This window comes from Ambystoma mexicanum, chromosome 11 (genome assembly GCF_040938575.1).
Source record: "Ambystoma mexicanum isolate Mex_15411 chromosome 11, UKY_AmexF1_1, whole genome shotgun sequence".
In the NCBI taxonomy this organism is placed as follows: domain Eukaryota; kingdom Metazoa; phylum Chordata; class Amphibia; order Caudata; family Ambystomatidae; genus Ambystoma; species Ambystoma mexicanum.
In genome coordinates this window covers 1,328,370,852-1,328,392,151 of record NC_090934.1, presented here as the reverse complement: position 1 = coordinate 1,328,392,151, position 21,300 = coordinate 1,328,370,852, and the positions used below count along the sequence as shown (strand labels likewise).

Genomic DNA, 21,300 nt, shown 5'->3' with positions numbered 1-21,300 from the left:
GAGAAACCAGTAAAACACCATTACCTCCCTCCTGGTCTCTTTTTATAGGTGTCCCCTTTTCTCCAATCCGTGCATCTTTACAATGATGGTCCTCTGTCCTTGTAAATTACTTAGCCCCACCCTTTTGGTCATGGCCGCCATCCTGTCCCTTCCCATTGATGCCGTTCTGACTTTGTCCATTCGTTGACTACATCCTTTGCCATGTTGCGGCATCACCAGCTCTCCTTTGCCATGTTGCGGCTCCCGTGCAGACCACACGTCCCCAGCGTACTCGCTCGACCCTGCGTCTTCCGACACACCTCTGGAACAGAGCGAGTACATCCGTCCCAATGGGGTTTGCCGTTGTGTGGTGGGGAGTGTGTAGTAGAATCTTTTACGCATACACTTTCCCCCATTCCCAGTTGTTCCCACTGCTCATGGTTTCGGCCTCCTTATTGATGGTGTGGGCGGATTTCATGTTGCATTAAATGGTCCAGGACTTACAAATGTTTTCCACGTCTGTTGCTCTATTGGTAGTGGGGGCAACACAGAACATGTTGATTAACCTTTCCCGTGCATGTTTTCTGTTGTTTGAAGGAATGTGTCCATTCCTTAGTTTGCATTGGACCTCACCATTCCCTATACAAAATACCAGCCCAGCAAGGCAGGTGTAAACGTTTCAAGTTGGAAGCTACTAGCCACGCATAAGTCACTTGTCCCCCAGTTCTCCACATAGACACAGCACATCATTTCTTTCTCGCTAAGAGTCAATTCGCACTACCCTACGGCTAGTGGCGTGTGAAACTTTAGAGCCCTGCAATAAGGCATTCGCTGCTTTTGTCGGATAATATTCTGGCTCTGGTCGATTAGCCGCAACCACTGACCTTTGTCCATGAGAGAGAATGAAACGGCAATACACTTTATTGTGGCCCTAGGGTTGTAACATAATTTATAATGTAAACTTTTTATGTTTGCTGCGATTGAGATCCTCTTAGTGCTTGGCAGCGTTTCAGAAAGAGTCTCCGAGTCTTAGCCCAGCTCCTTAAATCGCATCGGCAATGTGGATCCACTTAACTCCAGCCTGGTAAGTAGCTTTCCTGCAAATCGCTTTCGGTTTCCTTTTGGGATAAGGCTTCTCAATTAACTTATTTAAAGCAGGTATTAACCTCGAGTCCCCTTATGAGCTAGAGAGGAAACCCAGGTGAAACGCATTCCATGTTAATATAGGGGCCACTTTATATGGACATATGGACATTGATCATGGGAAAGGTTGTTCATGATTTGAAGCCTGATCAGAATTTTCAGCATGTTTTTTGCCTTTGCTGAGAAACTATTATCTTAATATTGGAACAAGGCAATCGTGGTACCACCAAAATAACGCGATTGAAGAGGAAAACATTATCCACTTCAAAAATGCGCTGCCATGTGGTGTAACCATCTGATGGTTAGCCGTAGCATTCAGCAAATACACTCCGCTTCAGATCCTTAACGCTTTAAGGCTTTAGAGTTTTTAAATCACCGTCCATGCCGGAGACGGGTTTCATATCCTGTCTTGCTACCAAGACAAACGCGTTGCCCCTGAACTATCCTCCCCGCATTAGATGTTTTGAATGAAGTATTTCAGTCAGTGTTTATGGCACTAGGTGAAGCAAATCCCCTATTGGTTTGCAGTGGGAAACGGTACATCTTGCTGTGTCATCATAGCCTGTTATGGGTCTATATAGCCCAAAACAGGAAGACCCAGGTCAGTCGCTAGCAGAGAAATGAAAGTGACCATGATCTGCTCTCTTAGCAGTCATTCTTACAACGCAACTAAAGAGAAGCGTTTAGGATGTACATCAAACAGCACGTGTATAGCTCTTGACGCTGGTGACAAGGCAAAACATGGATTCTGCACTCATTCCTTGGTGACCAGCATCCGTCATAACCTTTACTCTGCCTTTCTGTTCTTGGGTGAGTGCTCTTACAGGGCTCTTACCATTGGAATGTTCCTGCTACCTCTCCTGCTTGGCACAAAGAACGTAGTAGCAGGCCGTTGCTGCTGTGGTGTTGCAGTGCCTTGACCTTGAGGGTACAGTATTTCTGACGGGCACAGTGCCCTTCCATTACTCCCATCTGCCTTCTGGTTTCCTCCACTCGCTTGTGGTTCTCGATTCGGTCAGCAGGCCTAGCACAGGACGCTGCCTAGGCAACCTCTGCTAGCACTGATGTGCTTTATCCCTCTAACTGCTGCTCCAGAACATGTTTCTTGCCTTTTTGAAAGATCAGTGGCCCTCATGAAACCTGCTTTTCAATGCTTTCAAGGCAACTCCATCATGTATGCAGTGGCAGAGGAACCAGCGTACAGATCACGTCACCCCGTGTAAATTATCGGTGTCTGGTCAAAGGTTCAACACCAAAAGGATTGCAAGACCAAAGGGTCGAGGTAATAAGACCGAAAACCAAAGGGTCGATAATTTTGTTTTGTTTTTTTTTGTATATATTCTTTTTTGGTTTTCTTATAGTAAAAAGAGGTTTTTGCACCAAAAACGGATGTTTTGGGGGCAAAATAAAATGAATAAATAAATTTGGCCCTTTTTGGTTTTCAGTCCTTTTGATTTGACCCTTTGGTCATTTTATCCTTTGCATTCGAACATTTGACCTAGAACCTAAATTCTCTGGTCGCACCCAACCACGAACATTATACTATAAAGAATTTAGCTAGTCACACCTGTAAATAAAAACAGCTAATACATGTAGTTGAAAGGGGCAATAATGGGTTACCTCGCTTTACAATTTCCTATGGTTTGGGGTGATCTTGTAAACTACCAACTCTCGCCGGCTTGTCACTCTCTAGGCATCTTCTGAAGTGATATGCCTGCTACCGAAGTCCTGAAGCACAAAGTGCCAACACCCAGTGTACACAGTGATGTGGGAAGTCGCGGTGCAGAGACGCTACTGCTCACAATCCCAGTTCGACACCTCTGTCTTGCAATCTAGGAAAAAGATGTAATAGGATGCGCAGAGGGTTCAACATTTTTGTAATTGCAATATGGCTCAAAGAGAAGGAAAGGGAAAAAAATGGCCTCCTGATTCAATGCCTTGCTACAGCCAGAAGTGACCTAATTGTACTGGCTGAAGGCGAGACTCGCTCTTCTGGCCAGCTGAGAAGAGGACCTCCATTCAGATGCCAAAGAAGAAAGTACTTACATTTTTATTGTACCATGCAAAAGTTGAATATCTCCATGGATTTGTTTATGGTGAGACTGAAGTCTTGCAGGAAGGATTACAAAATTGATAAGAATTCTAATAAGGAAGACGTCCAATCCCAAGTGATGGCAGGGCGTGAAATGTGGCCTTTCAATCACAAGCTGTGTTGGAAGCCCCACTGCATCAACGATATACTAGCCATGACACAAGTACCCTTCACAGTGTACATACAGGCTGAGATGATGGACCTGCACAAGCTGAAGCCCAATGTAGTCCATCTAAAGGTAAACCCAAATCTCTCCCGTCCCTCAAGGACAAAGTAGTATGTGGTCTGGATTAGATTCATTATGGTGTACGCCCTGCCGCGGGATCATATTACACATTGTGCGGTCCGAAAAATACTTTTTTTCAGGTGGTGTAACGCTTACAACAGAAGGGAGATGCTCCTCCCCACACAAGGCAGGCATCATGTCGGGAACATCCCATCCTGTCCCTCAAGAGGTAACACAACAGGAGGTGCCTGAGGATCTGCAAACTGGACACCATGGTTGAACCCAGCAGTGGATCGAACTTGCAGTTGCCAAACCAACATTCAAATTGGTCTGTCTTCTTGATGAATGAGAGAACCTTGGCCTGTTGACTTGGGTGGCATACACTGGATAAGGCCCGAGTGGTACAAACCCCACCCAAAATCTGGAAAGGTCCACTCAGCAGCCCAGTGTATGCATTTACAGATATTAATGTCACTGCGGTGGGCTCGGCTACATTAGCTTCATGCCCACTTTTGGACAATCCTGGCTACGCCTCTGGTTAGCGCAATGCTGAAAATGCGAGTATGCGGAAATACCATCAAGTAGGAGGTGACCATAGTTCTATATAACATCATGACGAAGTGGGAATTGCCTCTTCTCGACCAAGCTCCATGATTTTACCTCTTTCGGTCTGACACGCCATTGCTATTTTGAGGACAATTTCAAGCAAACTCAAATGGCACGTGGAAGATGGTATTGTTCCTTCATCAGTGCTGTAGCCAGTATTCAATGCCTCCTTCTGGTTCTCCTGCTTCGGTTAAGCGATCTAAACGGCACTCATCCATGCCATGTACAGGCTTGTAACCTGTTTATCTTTGACAGTTGGATATGGCCTCATGGAACAAACCATGAATTTGCAAGGCTCAGTGCTACAGAACTATACTCCCTGTGACGGATCAATTTCCGGGGCACAAGTGGTCCAAGGATGAATATCGGTTTCTAAACCATCAATCAACCCCACACCTCTAGTACACCAGAAGGGCTCTGAACAGATTGTAATACAAGTAAATTATAAGACCTCCTTGTCCAATTTTTTGTAACGTGGACGGAATGGCAGGCTCATCTCTGCAAGGTCGTGGATCGTTGGTTAGTTGCAACACAGCAAAAAAAAATTACGCAATGATAAAGGGACTGTTCAATCAAGGTAATATAAAAATATCTACTTTTTTATTACTACAACAGACGGTTCTAGCACACGACAATTACAATCCACAATGTAAAGGAACATAGAGGACAGACAGTTTCACGAAGGAAAGGGATGCACTCTGGATAGGAGGTTAGTTGGTAAAGTAATCAGTCTAGTTCAAGATTATTTGGTTAAAGCACCAAAGGGGCAAAGGGTTGTAACTGTCTATAGGGGGCAGAACCAGAATGTACCTGCTGCTGAAGTTCTTGGTGCTCGACAGCGTGGAGGCGGTTCCAGGGCGCTTTGCAGCCCGTAAAACCAGAGTTAGCGGTAGGAGACAGCTGCTGGTATCAGGCAGCAGGCAGTTCGGCAAGCGATGCTGGATGGACGTCTGAAGGCTGTGCGGCACGGTGGATCTGGGCCAAGAATCGATGTCTCTGTGTTGGTTGGCAGATCTGGAATTCTGATTGAAGCGCCTCGGACAGCTCTGGTGACTGCAGCGTGACAACAGTCAGTGGTGCAGCCGGATGCGGTTCGAGGACTCGACTGTCTCAATTGTCCTTTAAAAAGATTGACTCTGGATGATGCTTGTGTGGCATTCCTCCTAGCTTTTCCGCAGAGCTTGTGTCCTTTCAAGGCAGATGGCCCAAAGCTCAGGAGGGTGTTAGCAGGCTACAGTCTTGTTCTTTTTCCAGGGACTCTCCGGCACTTCCCACCTAGGAAGCTTGCTGTCGGAACCTAGTAGGGCATGCTGTGCGCTGCCTGGGTACCGGTTCAGAAGCTGCTGGATGGCTCTCCTGAGTCCGGTATCTACCTCTGTTCCCCCGGGAGATGTTTATGTCAGGGATCTTGCTTCCCTCTTGGACTTCCAGGCCTTCCTTCTTTGGTGGAAGATGGAAGGTAGACTACCTTCAGCTCGGTTCCAAATGAGTCCTCCTTCCTCCTTGCAGTCTTCAGATGATCAGTGAGGGGCTCAGCCCTCTTTTAATGCCAAACGCAACCAAGGGATTGGTGTACGCCACGCCTAACTTAAGTGAGCTAGTCCTGGGTCTCCACCAACAATCTTCCGTGATGCTGGAGGTCAGAACCAGGGTGCCTGGCAACAGACAGGGGAAGGATGACAACATATACTTCCAAGTCCCACCCATCTTCCTGTCTGCTGTACATCAGTGCCTCCCTAATTAACTGAGCCCTACGCGGCGCTTGATCACAACATGGGCCTCTTATGAAGTAGGGGGTTGCAGGCAGACTTTCATCTCCTACAATTCACATGCTTTCCTGCTCTGAAATGAGTGGTTCCAGAGAGGACATTCACTGCCCTTTCATACCAAGGAGGGGTGTTTAGTACCAAGTTGACACATTGCATTACGGAGAGATGTTGGTGTTTGGTCTCCGTTGTCACTTCCTGCACCCAGGCCTTCTAATTAACATTCTTCAGTATTTGCCGCCACCAGCAAGGTTTGACAATGGAGATGAAAATCCATACGCTGGTAAGCTGTATCCTCCCAGAGTACAAGACTATTTTTTCTGCTGTGCGGGGAGCATGGAAAATATGTGCAGGAATGGCCCCACACATTTTCAGAGGTTGTTTCTCCCATCATTCATTCTTATGAATAAACAAAAATAAAACAGGTGAGGGCACTCTTCATGTGCGGATGGTTGAATCCCTCACGCTCCCTGATATACAAAAACAGCTGAATGATTAAATGAAGATTTTAAGAACCAGGACATCATAGTACGGGTTTTCAGCCCAGATCTGTGCGTGTCGCCCATTGTAGCCGTATCTAGAGAGCACTTGGATGAACAAACACAATCCGTGTTGATAACCAAATATTGCCATACAGAAAGCAGGGCTCAAAATATGCACTCTCCACTAGACATTGGCTCGTGATAATTTACTCTTGGCAAGTAAGAAAATGTCCATGCATAGAATTGGTGGCAAGTGACTTTTTTTATGGTTGGCTAGTCGGTTGCGATTTGACATTTTTATCCCTGAAGAAAGGCTTTGAGCCCCATTTAGAAGCTGATATATCACCTAAATGGGACTCGAGCATTGGCCAAGCTGGACCTCAACAAAGGTCATCTTGGGGCACAATTCGATTTGCATTTTTTTATATTTGTATCCAATTAAACAAGCCTGTGGTTACGATGTTGAAGAGAAGGCCATGACTTTGATTTTTGGTTCGGAAGAACAGAGACTTTTGGGGTTCTGCTCCAAGGAAAGCTGCAGGGTTTCTCCTGGCCCAGGCATGCAGACTTGCTATGTTTTTCAGTGTGAGAGAGAGCAGTGGGGGCTGGTTACCCAACTGTAGTAAGCCCAATCCTGACTCCATTTTTTTTTAAGTCATTCCTTGCATTTTGGCATCAAGCCTGAATCCTCCGCACCTTGTCACGGGAAGGAGTGCAGCACAGTTCAGTAGTACACGTTCTACGGTTGCTTCTGGTGCATTCTTCAAGGGGACACGAGGCGAGTCACTCCTGGGATTCAGCATTTCCTTCGGGCTGCCATGTGCACCCTAGCCGGGACACTTCATTATATTTCTCTCACTCCCTATGGATGTTTGTAAATTAGACTTTTAGGTCACCTTCGTTTCCAGAAGGGTAAAAAGGAACAAGCTTCCTGGGGGGAGAGATGACGCACGCAGCCACCACACTACTGTGGGATCGCAGTTAAGGAGTTATTGTGAAATAGCAGATCAATACGAGGCTACCTCCACATCTTTACAGTGTGTACCTCGATGGGGACCCTGCTTTTCGTTTGTCTAAAGAACTACTTCTTCTGTATGCGTTGTTTCATGGAAGGGAATTACTTGGCCCTTTTTTAAAACCCATGGGTACATATAGAGACGGCTCCATAAGAGTTTCACAGAGTATGGCTATCTGACTGCAGGCTGGTAGATTTTGGTAGGAGGTGGGGTGGGGCGGAACTAGCATTTGGCTGAGGTGGGAGAAGGACCCAGCATCCTGGTTTGGTTAGATTATTTAGTCGCCAGCCAAGTTGGTGAGCCTTATGCGATGATGGCACCATTTACATCCCGTGGATGTGGCAACCTTTCCCCCCATTGGATTCAATAGTAAAATCAGAGGTATTAGTCTATCCTATGGGCAGAGGGAAGCCATTTATTACTTGGAAGTCGCAAGCTGGGACGACTTTCTAAAAGTTGCTGCTCATGTCTATATTTTTATAATGTTTGCATTTTTAAAGCGCTCACACAGCCCACGGGCATCGAGGCGCTGTTACAGGAATTGTTTTTTTTTTTTTTTTTTTTTTTAGTTGCGTAATTGTTTTTGTTGCGTTTTTATAACGGGGTTCGATCCTGTGTTGCTTCGTGTCGACTTGCTTCCAAGCGAGCACGTTGCCGCTCAGCTATCCTCCCGAGACGTGAAGAGGTACCATAGAGGTAATGCGAGGGTGGAAATTGCAGAATTATTTTGTATGTGAGCAGAGGGGTAGACTGGGTAGTGCCTGAGTGGACAAGGCCCTCCCAAATTCTGTAAATGCCCACTAAGCAGCACTGTGTGGGCACTTACAGATATTAATGTGATTGCGGTGGGCCCAACTACATTAGCTGCAGGCCCCACTTGTTAGACACGCCTGGCTATGCATCTGTATGTGAATGGTGTAACTTGGTTTTTAACGACATGTAATTATGGAACAGACCCAACTACATGGCTTTAAGTGAACCTTGGCTTGCTGAGCCTCTACAGCCTCCAAAAACTGTTCTTTAATTGGGTGCTCTCTCAGTCCCCTGTTTATAAGCACACACAGCAATTTCACTTGTGCATGCAAAATGAAACTCTTTATAAGTTGCCAGCGGACCGTATATCAAGAAACACAATTTCGTCAGTGTGCCTGACGAGAAAACTCTTGCTAGTTGTTTACAGCAGGCACCACAATCTATTTACAAACTGTGAGAGGAATGCATTTAAAGAAATTAGACCTCATCCTCTGCTGAAACACGACAGCCCAAGCTTCAGAGCCAAGAGGGCAGACTGTCCAACAGAGTTTATGTTCATAGTTTGCAGACCTCTTGCTGTTGTGCAAAATTAAATGTTCTGTTCAGAAAGATTGCATGCTTGAATGTCTAGCATAGGAATATTTGTCAAATATAAAACTTTGTGGGCATTCTTATGGTCCCAAAATGCTCTTATTCTATGCAAAGCAGCCAGCAACCTCCTTTGGTGCTGTTTGCCCGTGTTTCCTTTATTATAGGTGATTTAATATGGAATGAGTTGAATCGTACATAAACCGAGTTGAAACCGTGTCTTATTAAGACAGCTTTTTAAAATTTTTTTATTTTTACAAACCACGTAAATAAGAAATGCATTTAAAATGTACAGACTGGATGGCAAGACCACCTCTGGTTCAATTGCTTGCATTTTATTTTGGGGCAAAGCAATCAAAGGTGTGTTCTTACAGGTACAACTGCTGGCAACAGTTGGGCAAAACCAATTTGAGTGTATCCTTACAGTGGCAGTACTAGCATACTTTTTTGTTTATACTGGTTATTTACAAACTTCCATCCAACAGCTGAGCACCAATTTTGTTTTTCTGCATGTTTATTCCTGTGTGGATTTACCTGCTTGTCTGCCCTCATTTTTTGTGGTGACATACGCTTCAATGGAAGACATTGCGCCCTATCAATGACTAACAACAATTAACTAGAATATAGAAAAGCGAAAGATTTATAAACATTGGGTCCCTGCCTACTGCTGCCTTTGCAGCCTTTTTTTATTTATTTTTTTATAAATGAGCTCTCGATTAGAACATGGTCATAGGCACCTTATCCATTAGCCATTGGGCATATCACATTGCAGGTCATTTCATATTTTCAGCCATCTTAACATTCCAGTTAGTATATCAGGACTCTGGCCATTCACCAAATACACCGTGGTTGCATACATGCTACCATGCCTCATTCCATTCAGGAGATGGTATTCTAGTTATGTTTTTTTTCTTTACAATCTGGAACTTGAAGTCCTGTATTTGTGACTTGTAAATCCAAGACTACTAGTCCCAAAATTCAAAGAAAAAAACAGAACCGGACTTCCATCTTCCAGATGGAATGGGGCATGCATGTGACCGTGACCTTGATTGCTGAGTTGAGTCCACAGAAAACTGCTCACTCCAGATCAGATGTGTGCTACCTGTCACACTCCCAGTGCTTTGGATTTGATTCCCATGATCCTTTGTCATTATGCTGACTAGGGCTGATGGGAGTGGTAACCCAAAACATCTGAGAGCCATACCATTGCTCAGACCATCCCAGACAAGTCCTCTTCTTCCCTCTGAAATGCCAATTTGTGTTGCCGCTATGCATCTGTTACCTAGACAAGCATGCTGAATTCCACGTTTGGCGTTCCAGCCTCAGGGAAGACTTTGTAGACTCAAATGTACCTGCGAGTTGCAGCACGTTGTATGTTGGTGCAAGCAGCACTTGATTACAGGGTACGCTTGAATCCCTTCCATTTCCCAGCCTGTGATCCTCCCTGAAGCCGTGACGCTGGGACAGCATCATGTTGGAACCCAATATCTTTAGCTTGCCTAGGGCTGTCAGTGTACACTAGCTCCCACCACTCCCTTCGCACTGATTCTTAGCCTAATGCAAATTCCAGGATTTAAGACAAAGCATTGGTATTGTACTGCACTTTCAATAGGGGATGGTTAATGGGGATAGCAGGGTTCAAAATTGAGATTTAATGAGCAGGAGCTAAAACCAGCTTGTGGGTGTCCGGCATCACCCTGTAGGCAGGAGCCACCACCGCAAGGGAACCAGGAGCTACCAGAGATGCTCCTTTTAACATTTTGGCCATTTCTTTTTTCTTTTGACATTTCCAAGCTACTTTTATTTAAATTGTAATAGAACGGCCTAGATTTCCCTAGTCTTAAGGGGTTTCCCTGCCTATCAAAAATAACTGAAGGTGCTTGTCTGTCGTCAGGAAGTCCCAAAGAAAGAAAAGTCCTCCGTCCAAATCTAATTCTGCCCCTGACCCTACCTCTAAGAAACTAACTTTAAACTGTTCCAGGAAATTGGCTTGAGTCTCCTGAATACCAGTCTTTTCCGACAGCTTCTTTAAATCAATGTTTTTATTCTGGTGCTATTTATCTAGCAGAATCTTCAGTAATAGTCTCTCTTTATTTCTTGAATTAACTCCTCAACAGCATTCTTGGATTTGACATTCTCTTTAACAAAGTATTTAGGCCAACCTCCTTTGTGATACATTCACACTTGTTGGTTGGTTGGAGGTTTTAGAACTCCCACAGTCTATTGATCTAGGTTCTCTCGGCTTGGTTGTGGTTTCTGCCCACTTGATATTTACCCACTTCTGGATTCTCTCTCTTTATAGCAATTTCTGTACTTGACGAACATGTCTTCCCTCCTCTGTTACCAGACTTAATGCCAGGTTTTTCTCTTTGCAGCTTGTTGCTCATATATTATTTTCCCTTTGTTATTACGTTCTGGTTTCGAACCTTCATAGACTTCCTATCCAGGATTATAAAATTCCCTCCTCAGATTTTTTTTTTTTTTTGAGAATTTCTTTGACATTTCAAGAGAAAAAACAACTCGAACAATGCATCACCAAACCCCCTAACATTTTGGCCATTTTGTATGAACCATTCTGTTTAGATGTGTATTAGATGTGTTCTAATTCTTTTTTATTAACATTCTCACATACTCAGTTAATGTCACTTTCAAGCTAACCAGGGTCTATGCTAGAAGAAGGAGCTAAATGGCTCCCAGCTCCCCTCACTTTCGAACCCTGGATAGGACAATGCAGTGTTAATGTGCAGTAGTGTAAGCACATCTTGCTTTCACTAGACGCAAGACGGCGTAGCCTTTCAGTTCTGAATAAACCTTGTATGGCGTGCATTGATTAGTGGACCATGACGTTCCAGTGGGTACACAGATATTGCATGTTCTAAAACTGTTTATCCCAGATTCCAGTATTGATACATTTGTGCTATGGCAATATTTTCCAAACTTAAAACCAAAAGCAAGACTTCTGCTTTTCTAGTTACGTAGAATGTAACATATAGAAGCACCTGGGGCAGGCGCAGCAACCAGTCTGATTGCTTGGATTGCGGGCTGCATCCCATAATCCAAGCCTGCATTGCAAGCAAGTTGTAAGTTGCTTGCACCAACCCTGCCATCTTCTGCACCTGAAATAGAGGGAGTTGTGTGTGTGGGGGAGAGTTAATGAGAGTAGAGGAACATACCTGTGCGAAACCCGAGATGTTGATGGGTGCAGGCTGCAAGTGACCGAATTCTGTGTGCTGGTATTATGGTAGGATTTTAGGATATTAGTGGCTGTGACATTTTGTTGTATGTTTGTCCAGAGGCGAGAAGACGAGACAAATTAGCTGCTAATACTGAGATAGCGTGTGAGCTACTGGTCTTGGAGGACAGGAGGGGGATGCTGGTATGTGATTGGTGTAAAGGAGTTGCAGGCCATTATGGCGAACCAGAAGAAGGAGACGGACTCAGGAATGGCATGATAAATGTGTTTAATGAAACTAAAAGAAGAATGACTTGATTTCCCTGTTGCTATGAGGGATTTCCCTACCTATAAAGTAAACTGAGGGTGCTTGTTAGGTTACTGCCTTTCTTTGTTTGTCGATGACTATCTGTTACCTAGCCTTACCACTATATTCAAATAACATAAAAATGAGCTGCGGTGATGGCCTTCTCACACAGGCTTTTTTAGGCCAATGTTCAGAGGATTTCACTCTGGATATCGTTTTCAGCAAAAGTTTAAAGTAAAAAGGGTTTCTGCTCTCCTTCTAAACTCTTCAGGATAAGTTGCAGATCTCTTTAAATCAAATTTCTCTAGTCCTTTACATTTTGTAATGATTTCCTTTTCCCACCACCTTGGCCCCTTTGTCTTCCTTGGCTTTGTCTTGTTCCACTTGTTTCAACCCTCCAGGTTCCCTTTCTTTTGGATTTTCCAAATGTCTCTTTGGGGTTAAATCGTTGCCCCCTTGCTTGCATCCTCCATGTTCCTTTCTCTTTGGGGTTTCCCCAAATCTCTTATCTCTTTTCTGCCTTGCTGACACCTTTGGCCTTCTTTGTTTCTTAAGAGTTGTTGGTTTAAATATTTCAACCACATATTCATCTCTTGGGTTTCTCAGGCTGCCATATGATCTGTCTTTCTGTTCATGGTACTCTGCTTGCCTCCCTCCGGCCAACCCTGGTACTGTCTATCTCTGGGCATGCTCCAGTGGGGTGGCGTCACAATGGTGTTATGGCAGTTCATCTCCCTTCTCAGCTTTCTTGGCATGTAAGCTTCTGCTTCTCAAATGCTGCCCGGCACAGCAGACTCCTTGGTTCTTGTATTCAGAACGAAGAATTCTTTCCTCTGTACCTCCCTGTTCTGTGCACTGTTTCTCAGGTCTCTGACCCACCACTGCTGCACTGTGGTCACGCCACCAAGGAAAACTCTTTACCCATCTGTTTCTCTTTCAGCTGAGTTGCGTCCAGAGGCATCTGCTTCTGGGATGCTGTCCGGCATGGGAGGCACCTTCGATCTCATATGAAGAAAGGAGTATTCTCTCTTTGGTTCTGGTCTTGGAGTTGTTTCTCCGGTCCCTGACCCACCACAGTTGCAGCCTGGCCATGCCACCTAATTGGACGGTTCGCCCGTCGCGCTCTCGTTCGGCTGTGTCTCCTCTCTCGCCGCCAGCCTTGCAACGTCTTTGCTTCCTCACTTCTCTTCCATGCTACCGCTAGTGCTGCAGTCTAGTGTGGCTCCGCCCCTCTAGGATGTCCATACGCTAGAGACACGCCTATGCATAGGATTCTCTCTTCTACATTCATGATTCTTCGTCTTTATATTCACACTCACGTACAAAGGAGCATGTTGCTGTACGTCCACAGCTGAGTTCTACTGGTCTCCAGCATTACCTTGAGCCAATAGGAAGGTGCTGTCAGTCTGATTGCAGTCCATATAGTTGTAACCTTAGTTTCTTCTTTTACCATATAGGCAGACATGGAGTTCTTTGGAGAGAGTTCCTTAAAGGAATGGGAGTCCTTATCCCACAGAGGATTCACTCCCAGTGAGGTCCCGCTTTGCCTGACCCCTAGGGAGGGTCTTGCTGAGCTGGATCATATCCCTAGCCTCAAAGGGGGTTACTCCCCTTATGGAGAAGTGACAAATTGCCTAGATTCATCCCACCATTTTCGCATCTCTTTCTAGGTTTCAAACTCGTTAGTGCAAGTAAAAACATATATAATAATAAAAATGCTTAAGGTTAGTAGTGGGTGTGTTGGGTGGGTTTCACAGCACAGGCAAGGGTCTGGCACTTGAAAGAAATACCTTACAGGTGGTGCAGAGTCAGGATGGCATTAAATTATTCTAATGGGTGTGGGTGGCTTACACGTTTATGAGGACGAATCAAGCCGAAAGTGCTTAGCTCATCCTGGTTCACATGCCGGTTTTCAGGCAAACAGTGATCTCAGAGGAAGAAAACTGTAGCATATTGATTGTTGCAACTTTCTCCAGCTTCAGCGTGAGAATGGAAGCGCAGAGCTTTCCTTCGCAGGGGGAGTGCAAGGGTGGGGGCCAGCCAGCTGCCTGCGCGCCTTGTGTGTGTGTGTGTGTCTGTCCTTGGCTGCTGCGGTGGAAAGGGGAGCTGAGCATTGCTGTACTATCGCAGTGAGGCCTGTTTACCCAAGATGGAGTCGAAAGGGGGCACAAAAGATGGATACCCCGTGTCCTGCTCAGTAGTCCCATCTATGTAGCAGTCAACCGTGGTTAACTTTACATAAGGGCAAAGGGCAATACCACTACCGTAGGCACGCGGTCCAAGCCTTGTACTGAGGAGTGTACGATGCGAGGGGGCCTGAGGACCCCTCGCTCCCATACATTGTAAAGTTGGTAAAAAAAATTGAAAGGTCTGGTAGGCTTTCTGTCAGCAGGCACACAGACGTTATTTTGTGGTGGAAGAAATTACTTCTGTTCCGGTGTCTGATGTGAAGGACGTGCAGCAGGCACCAAGTGAGATGCACCAATATCTGTTCTGATCCTTCTGGTCCCAGCCAGGTTTTTGCCGAAGGAAGTGTAAGGAATCAGGAGTAAGACTCAGACACCAGGGTTAGTCTGGTGGTTATTAAAGAATAAAGAGGGTTGGAGAAAGACCGATCTCGTCCTATCAGTTCTCCGTCTTGTGTCCAAAATCCTAACATTGCATGCTAAACTCAAAATAAAGCGCAAAGGGATATAGTCTTTAAACTGTCCATTTGTAGCTTTTTCCATGTTCCAAAAGGTGCAAACACAAACAAATAATCAAAGTTCCACAACCCTCATGAGGGGTCCCCTTCCCCCGAGTTTCTCTGATTCTTTTCAGTTCACACTCCCAATTCTCAGGAGGTCTGTTCTCCACTGAGGTCTTCAGACACTTTCTAGTTTACAAAACACAATAGTTCAAGGGAGTTCCTCCCGTGGTTTCTTTTACACAGTTTGCTATTTCACGCTCTTAAGGGGTATGATTCCCTTTTCCAACGGATTTCACACATTCAAGATGTTTACTTTCATTCTGTTATATATTTGGGTGCAGGTCCCAGACTCGCAATCAATTCACCTGGTATATTCTCCTGCCAGGACTTTATTATTAATCACTTTTTCACAATATGCAACTTACTAACCCTGTGGCATGGTTCTCTTCCCCTGGATTTCAAACAATCAAGGGGGTTCTCCTTCTCTCCTTGATTTTCACAGTTCCACAATCTTGGTTCTTTTTCCTAGAAAATACAATTTTCTAGTCCAGGGGGGTATGGCTCTCCTCCCCTGGATTTCACACACCTACGAGATGGTCTTTCCTCTTCTGTTATTCACAATTGGATGGGGTGGGGGGCCCAGACTCGCAATGAGATTGCCTGGTATAATCTCCTGTCAGGAATTTCAAAATGTTAACTTTATGATTGGGTGCGCGTCCCAGACTCGCAAAAGGTTGCCTGTATACTCTCCTGCCAGGGCTTCCTCCACATGTAACAGTCTGACTCATTTAGCCAGGCACAGGGTGTTTGACACCCTTTTATTTGTTTCAGTCAGTAATGCACTCAATGTCCCTGCTCCCTTGTTCAGGTTTGCCCTCTGAATATCGGTCTCTCCGCAGCATATACTGCATGAGAAGGAGTGCCCCAGTGTCCCAATGACCCCCTCTGGGCTCACTGGTCTCTTGTGGAAGCTTTGGCGTTCTCGCGCTCTCAGGTTTTTCCAGCGGGGCACCTCCTCCTTCTGTAGGCATCCCGTCCGCTCTCCGGTAGCTGCTATGCCTTGGCCTCCTCTCCACAACGTCTCCTGCTGCAGGTCTCCGGTGGGAGCTCTATTGCTCCCAGCTACAGCTGGCTTCTTCCTCACTTCCCAGGCTGTGTCGGGTGTAGTGGTTCTCCATCGGCCTCTCCTCCTGGGGTTTTAAATGCCCCGGCACCTACCTGCTCCATCCAACCACTAGAGCGCGTCTCTAGTTCTGCAGCTTCAGTGCTCTGCATTGCTCTCGTGCTCTTCCTCGTCTCGGGCTTTTTGCAAAAAGTATAGAAAAGAGCCCTATTGTCAGTGCAAAGTGGATGTACTGGATCTATACCAGAATGTGCCATACAGGTTTGAGAATTCAAGGTTTTGGTGTTGCACCCTGAGTGGAAAGAGGATACCATGTTTCTGCCAGTGAGTCTTCTTTCCTCCCATGAGGGTTGTTCTCCCCCCCCCCAAGCTCCCCCTATATGGTCCTCCATTAGGCAGCCACCCCCAGGGTCCGTTTCATGTAGCAGCTGCCTTGCACACTGGTCATATGAGAAGAGTTTCCTCGGAGAAGGAGTGATGACCTTGCTAGATTCATCATAGAAGGCTTTTATGTCTTGCATCAATTGGAGGTACGCCCAATTGAGTTCGATCTTGGGAGGGGTGTTTGCTGCAACACTAAGTTTGGATGCCTCTTGGACACATTGTGAGCATGTGGGATTTCAAGCTGCAAATCTGGCATGGTTAATGCATATTACTTAACCAATTGGGTCCAGACTGAGTTTATTCGTGCCAGTTTGCCTTTTATGCGCTCGAAAAGAGCCAGCTAGTGAGTGATTTTCAGAAGGCCACTTTCAGTGTGGCCTGGCTGTTGAGTCGCAGAGGCTGGCTGTCAGGAATGAGAGGGAGGAGCCAGGCTCGGGCTGTTAATAGGGCTGTATTGCCAAATTGTAGTATTTGGACAGGTGTTTAGTGGCTGTAAGTTTTCTTGGTGGATTCTGAGTCCCTGACTTGGAAGGCAGTGTGTGACTTGGAGCGCCTGGAGGATGTTTCCATCTTTCCAGTCCTAAAGTCTTGCTGCCGAGTTTTGCACTCTTTGTAGATTAGTTAGCAGGTATTCTGGATAGCCTTTGTAGAAGTTGTTGATGCAGTTCAATCTAGAGAGTACTATGGCGATGACCTGGTTCTATGTGGGGGATATCGTGTGGCCTGATGCGCTGGATGGATCCAAGTCGAACCAAGCAGTTCCTCACTACAGCTTAATTTGGAGTTCTATGAAGCAGTCGATCTAGAATCCAAGATTTTTGGCAGTTGCTGTTGGCACTGGCAGGACCATATTTCTTCTGTCAATTTATTTTATGTGGTCTAATGTTTGGCACTGCAGATCTGTTTTAGCGGTGTCCAGTTTTAATTGATTAGTCATCATCCATTAGTCTATATGCAAGGGTCAATTGCCATGGCCTGAATGATTTAGGATTTAGGATTGAGGGCTGGGTACATTGTAGATAATTTGATTATCCTCCGACCGTGGAGTTGTAGTTTAGCAGGTGAAGCCTGAATTTCTGATGATTTCTACAATGATGGTTGGGTAAATTTTGAAAAGAAATTGGTGACTGGCTAGACCCTTGTGGTACCCCACATGTGATGTTTTGAGGGTAGAGGATGAGTTAGGTGGGCACATGTGGCAGTCTCAGTCATATTTGGGAGGAAGGACGTCAATCATTGTAGGTAGTATTAAGAGGTATTGCTAGTTGTTTGCCCACCTGCCATCTCTGGCATGGACTATTCTCTAAAATGTGGGCTTGGGTCCTTTGAGAAAGCATGCTGGGAGGGCCTTTGAATGGTACTTCGCATGAGGTGGTAGGGGTCCCAGTAGTGGAGTCGATGAAGAATGTTTGATGGGATAGCAGCAGTTTGGCGGTCTGGGGACATATATTCACCTCATAAAAAGAAGTACTCGGACGGCGTATATCTTTCAAGTATTGACTGAAGGAAATGCATACAATTGACTTTATTTACAAAAATGCAAGCCCTCTCACTTTTATCGCCACAAAAATAAGGTCTGAACTATACTCTGTGTACATATGTTGATATACGGCCATTCTAGAAATATTTCCAGTCATCCATACAAATATTTCCTGTCCACTCAAATATTTAACTTCATAGCTACATAACCCAAAGTAAAATAAGTGCCTCTTTGTGACGTGTAAACCATGCCTGGTTTGAAATGGCGCGCCCTCTGTGGGTAGAATATGGTTGTTTGCACATCAGGCAGATGGAAAGTGGCCTAGAACATAAATGTGCCCATCTCTCCTACTCGGCCGATGTGGAGACTCCCAAGTGATTTGGAACAAACCCTGTCGGGCGCATAACATTAAAGCATATTTTGAAAACCTGTGACGTATAAAAAAGAATGCAGGGTCAGGAAACGATAACGTCGATAAGGGACCATATTTAATTTGCAGCAGCATGTGAAACTAAGGGCCAGGAATCCGTGTTTTCTCCAACAGGACAATTGACAGAACTAGTTCACCACCCCACTCCCCACCTCTCCCAAACCTCTCTCCCTGCCTCTTATGGTCAATGGTTCAGAAACAGCAGAGACGTGATAGGCCTTAAATTCTGCCAAACGTGCCGCGTCTCGCCATTTTGTTTTCTGGCTGCCACGTGTGATCTACAACTTCCGGGCAGTGTACGTTTAGGAGAACAATGCTTTTGCCTCTTGCCTCCTCCCTCCTCCAGGCTTGCGTATCCACCAGCAGGGCGTTCAGGGGCTGCCTCACTTTCTGGCGGACTATTGACCAAAGCCCTACAGATAATGGGTATTTCAGCTACTTTTACCAGTGGTCGAAGTGTACGAAAAGAAGTAGTGGAGCTCTACTGGCCTGCCCCCACTCACCACAAACCCCATTGCCGCGCCACCTCTCGCACACAATACAAACCAACCCCCTAACAAATGTGCTTGCTTTTTAAAGGAACGTTCAGTGCAGTGCACTGAAAGTGCAAGTTTCAACTGCTTCCTACTTTTATTTTACAACTAAACCATTCCGGAACGGTTTGTTTTTAAAATAAAAGTATAGGCAGTGGTGGAAATGGAAAAAATGTGGTGGGGGATCCCACAAGTGCCGGGGTGGGGGATGAGTTGGGGGGGCAGAGGGGGCGTGGTCTAGAGGGGACGGGGTTGGTAGAGGACATCCAGTCAGATAAATACTTCAAAAGAGAAAGGAAAAAAAAAAAGCGCCTACAAAGGCAACATTGCCTTTTACCGCCGGCCAGGGCTTTAATTGGGACGGGGCCTGCCGGGGCTCAGCCCCAGCAGGCTCCAAAATTTCGATTTGAGGCGGGGCCCTGTGGGGCCCACTAATCTCCCCTGCCAGCTCCGGCCACTACACGAAAAGGATTTTTTTTCTGAAGCCTGAATCTCTCGCTCGTGTGCGAAAGCTTCAGGCTCGAGGGAAAAAAATGCCTTTCAGCCATAATGGTGGCGTCGCACCTGCGAGGCATCCCTTTAATCAAGTGATGCACATGGGCTGGCGCCACCATTATAGAGAAAACGTGAGGCCGCTAGAAGCAGAGGCCTTGCTTTCTAAATACTGAAGCTCCCACGGATTCGCAGGAGTTTCAGTCTTAAGGAACAGGGCCTCTGCCTTGATGGTGCCGCTGCCCCTACCCAGCTGGCAAGGGGCAGCGCCACCATTAAGGCTGAATAGGCGAGGCCTTGTCCCTTGCCAGGCAAGCCTATAGAAAATAAATGCAGAGATCAACACCCTCTCCCCAGGGTTGATCACTACAAAAGGCTGCCTAGCAGGGGTGCCAGTGGCCTATTGAGCCGGGGCTCCTCGGGGGAGCGTGGCCTAACTGGCCAGCAGGACCCCTGCAGTTAGGCCAGGCCCTCTTGATGAGCCCTGGCTCATTTTGTTGTGCCAAAAAAAGAAAACGAAAAAAAAAAACCGCCTGCGAGGTCAGCATTGCCTTTTACGCTGCTTTGGCACTGGTGTGTAAAGCACAATGCTCGCTACATGTACAACAGACTCCTTTCAGTTGTACATGTAGTGAGCATTGTGAATTACACATCAGTGCCAAAGCCGCGGTAAACGGCAATGCTGCCGTCGCGGACGCTTTTTTTTCTTTCTTTTTTCCAGCGTGGTTCATGGGCTTGGGTGGCTGACTCTGGCCGGATCCCGAGATCCAGCTACACATCTGGTGCCGGATCTCGGATCCGCCGAGAGCCGGCCCAATGACCAGCACTGAGTATAGGAACAGTAAAGCTTAATTAAAAAAAAAAAGAGTAGCACTGCTCCGACAGCTCCCGCTCACTTCGACCACTGACTTTTTTACTCCCTAAAAATGGGTGCATAGTCCCAAAAAAAAAAACACCAAAAAAGAAAAACAGGGAGTTAAAATACCTTTAAAAAAATAAATAAGAAATGGACACATAAGATGGCTGGTGCCCTGCTTTCAGCCACACAGCTCCATAGATATGTTTGGATTTGTAGTACACGTAGTATACTATTACAGTCTGATTTGAAGAGGTAAACATCCATTTTTATGTGCCTGGCCCACTTGGTGCAAAGAAGTATTTATTAATTTCTGTTTTACAGTGACTATTTAAATTCTTTACTTATCAAATACTCTGATTAGGAATGGAACTTAGTTTTTGCCCCCCTAAAAAATTATTTTACACCCAACTTTAAAAAATAGGGAGTGAAATACACCCACTTCAAAATCTTACCTGGAGCACTGGTTGAGGGGCCTCTAATTATTTATTTGAACTCTGGTGTGCATTCTAATCTATTTCCTTGAAGACGGCTTTGGTCAGATTCACGAGATAATCCTCTTTCCTTTCCATGTCAACCCCTCTACAGGTAGACTATTGTAGTGAAGAGTGGAGAACCTATCGCTCATTTGTCCATCAAAGTAGTAGTTTGACTGGCTGTGGTAGTAAACCCAGATATTGGATAACTTCCGGCAGATAGTACTAGGTGCACTTATCCCTTGACCCCACCACCCCCTCCAATTGGTAGGGATAGGGGTGGCCCAAAATAGGCAGGTTCCCATGGGATCTGCATCTGCCCACCAGCAGCCCTGCGGGAAGTCTCAAGCCGTGGATGGTCCAATTTGTGGCAGTGCTGCTGTAACTCATGTCCTCTAATGCAAGTCTGCTTGCAGGCAGTGGGCGTTGCGGTACATACTGCAGGGCGGAACTCAATCTGCACTTGCACTAAATCATACCCCTCTGTAAAGTTCTCTCTGAGCCAATTTGCTCTCGGGACCAGAAGTCTTGCAATTTGCTGAAGTGATAACTGCATGGATTTTAATGAAGGATTGTGTTGAATTATTTGAAAGCTGCGAAAGTGGTGCCCTTAAGTTAGGAGAGATTCAAAGCGCATTCCTGGGAGACCATGAAGTGGGTCGGTTGCCTTCATTTGAAGACTCTAAATCATGTAGAAAAGGTATACC

At 45.8% G+C, this 21,300-nt stretch overlaps 1 protein-coding gene across 1 annotated transcript in view; it reads left to right on the top strand.

Moving 5' to 3' along the window:
* MYO5A (myosin VA) overlaps positions 1 to 21,300 on the top strand; it is a 937,291-nt gene that overhangs the window by 216,744 nt on the left and 699,247 nt on the right. The gene's annotated exons all lie outside the window — the stretch shown is intronic.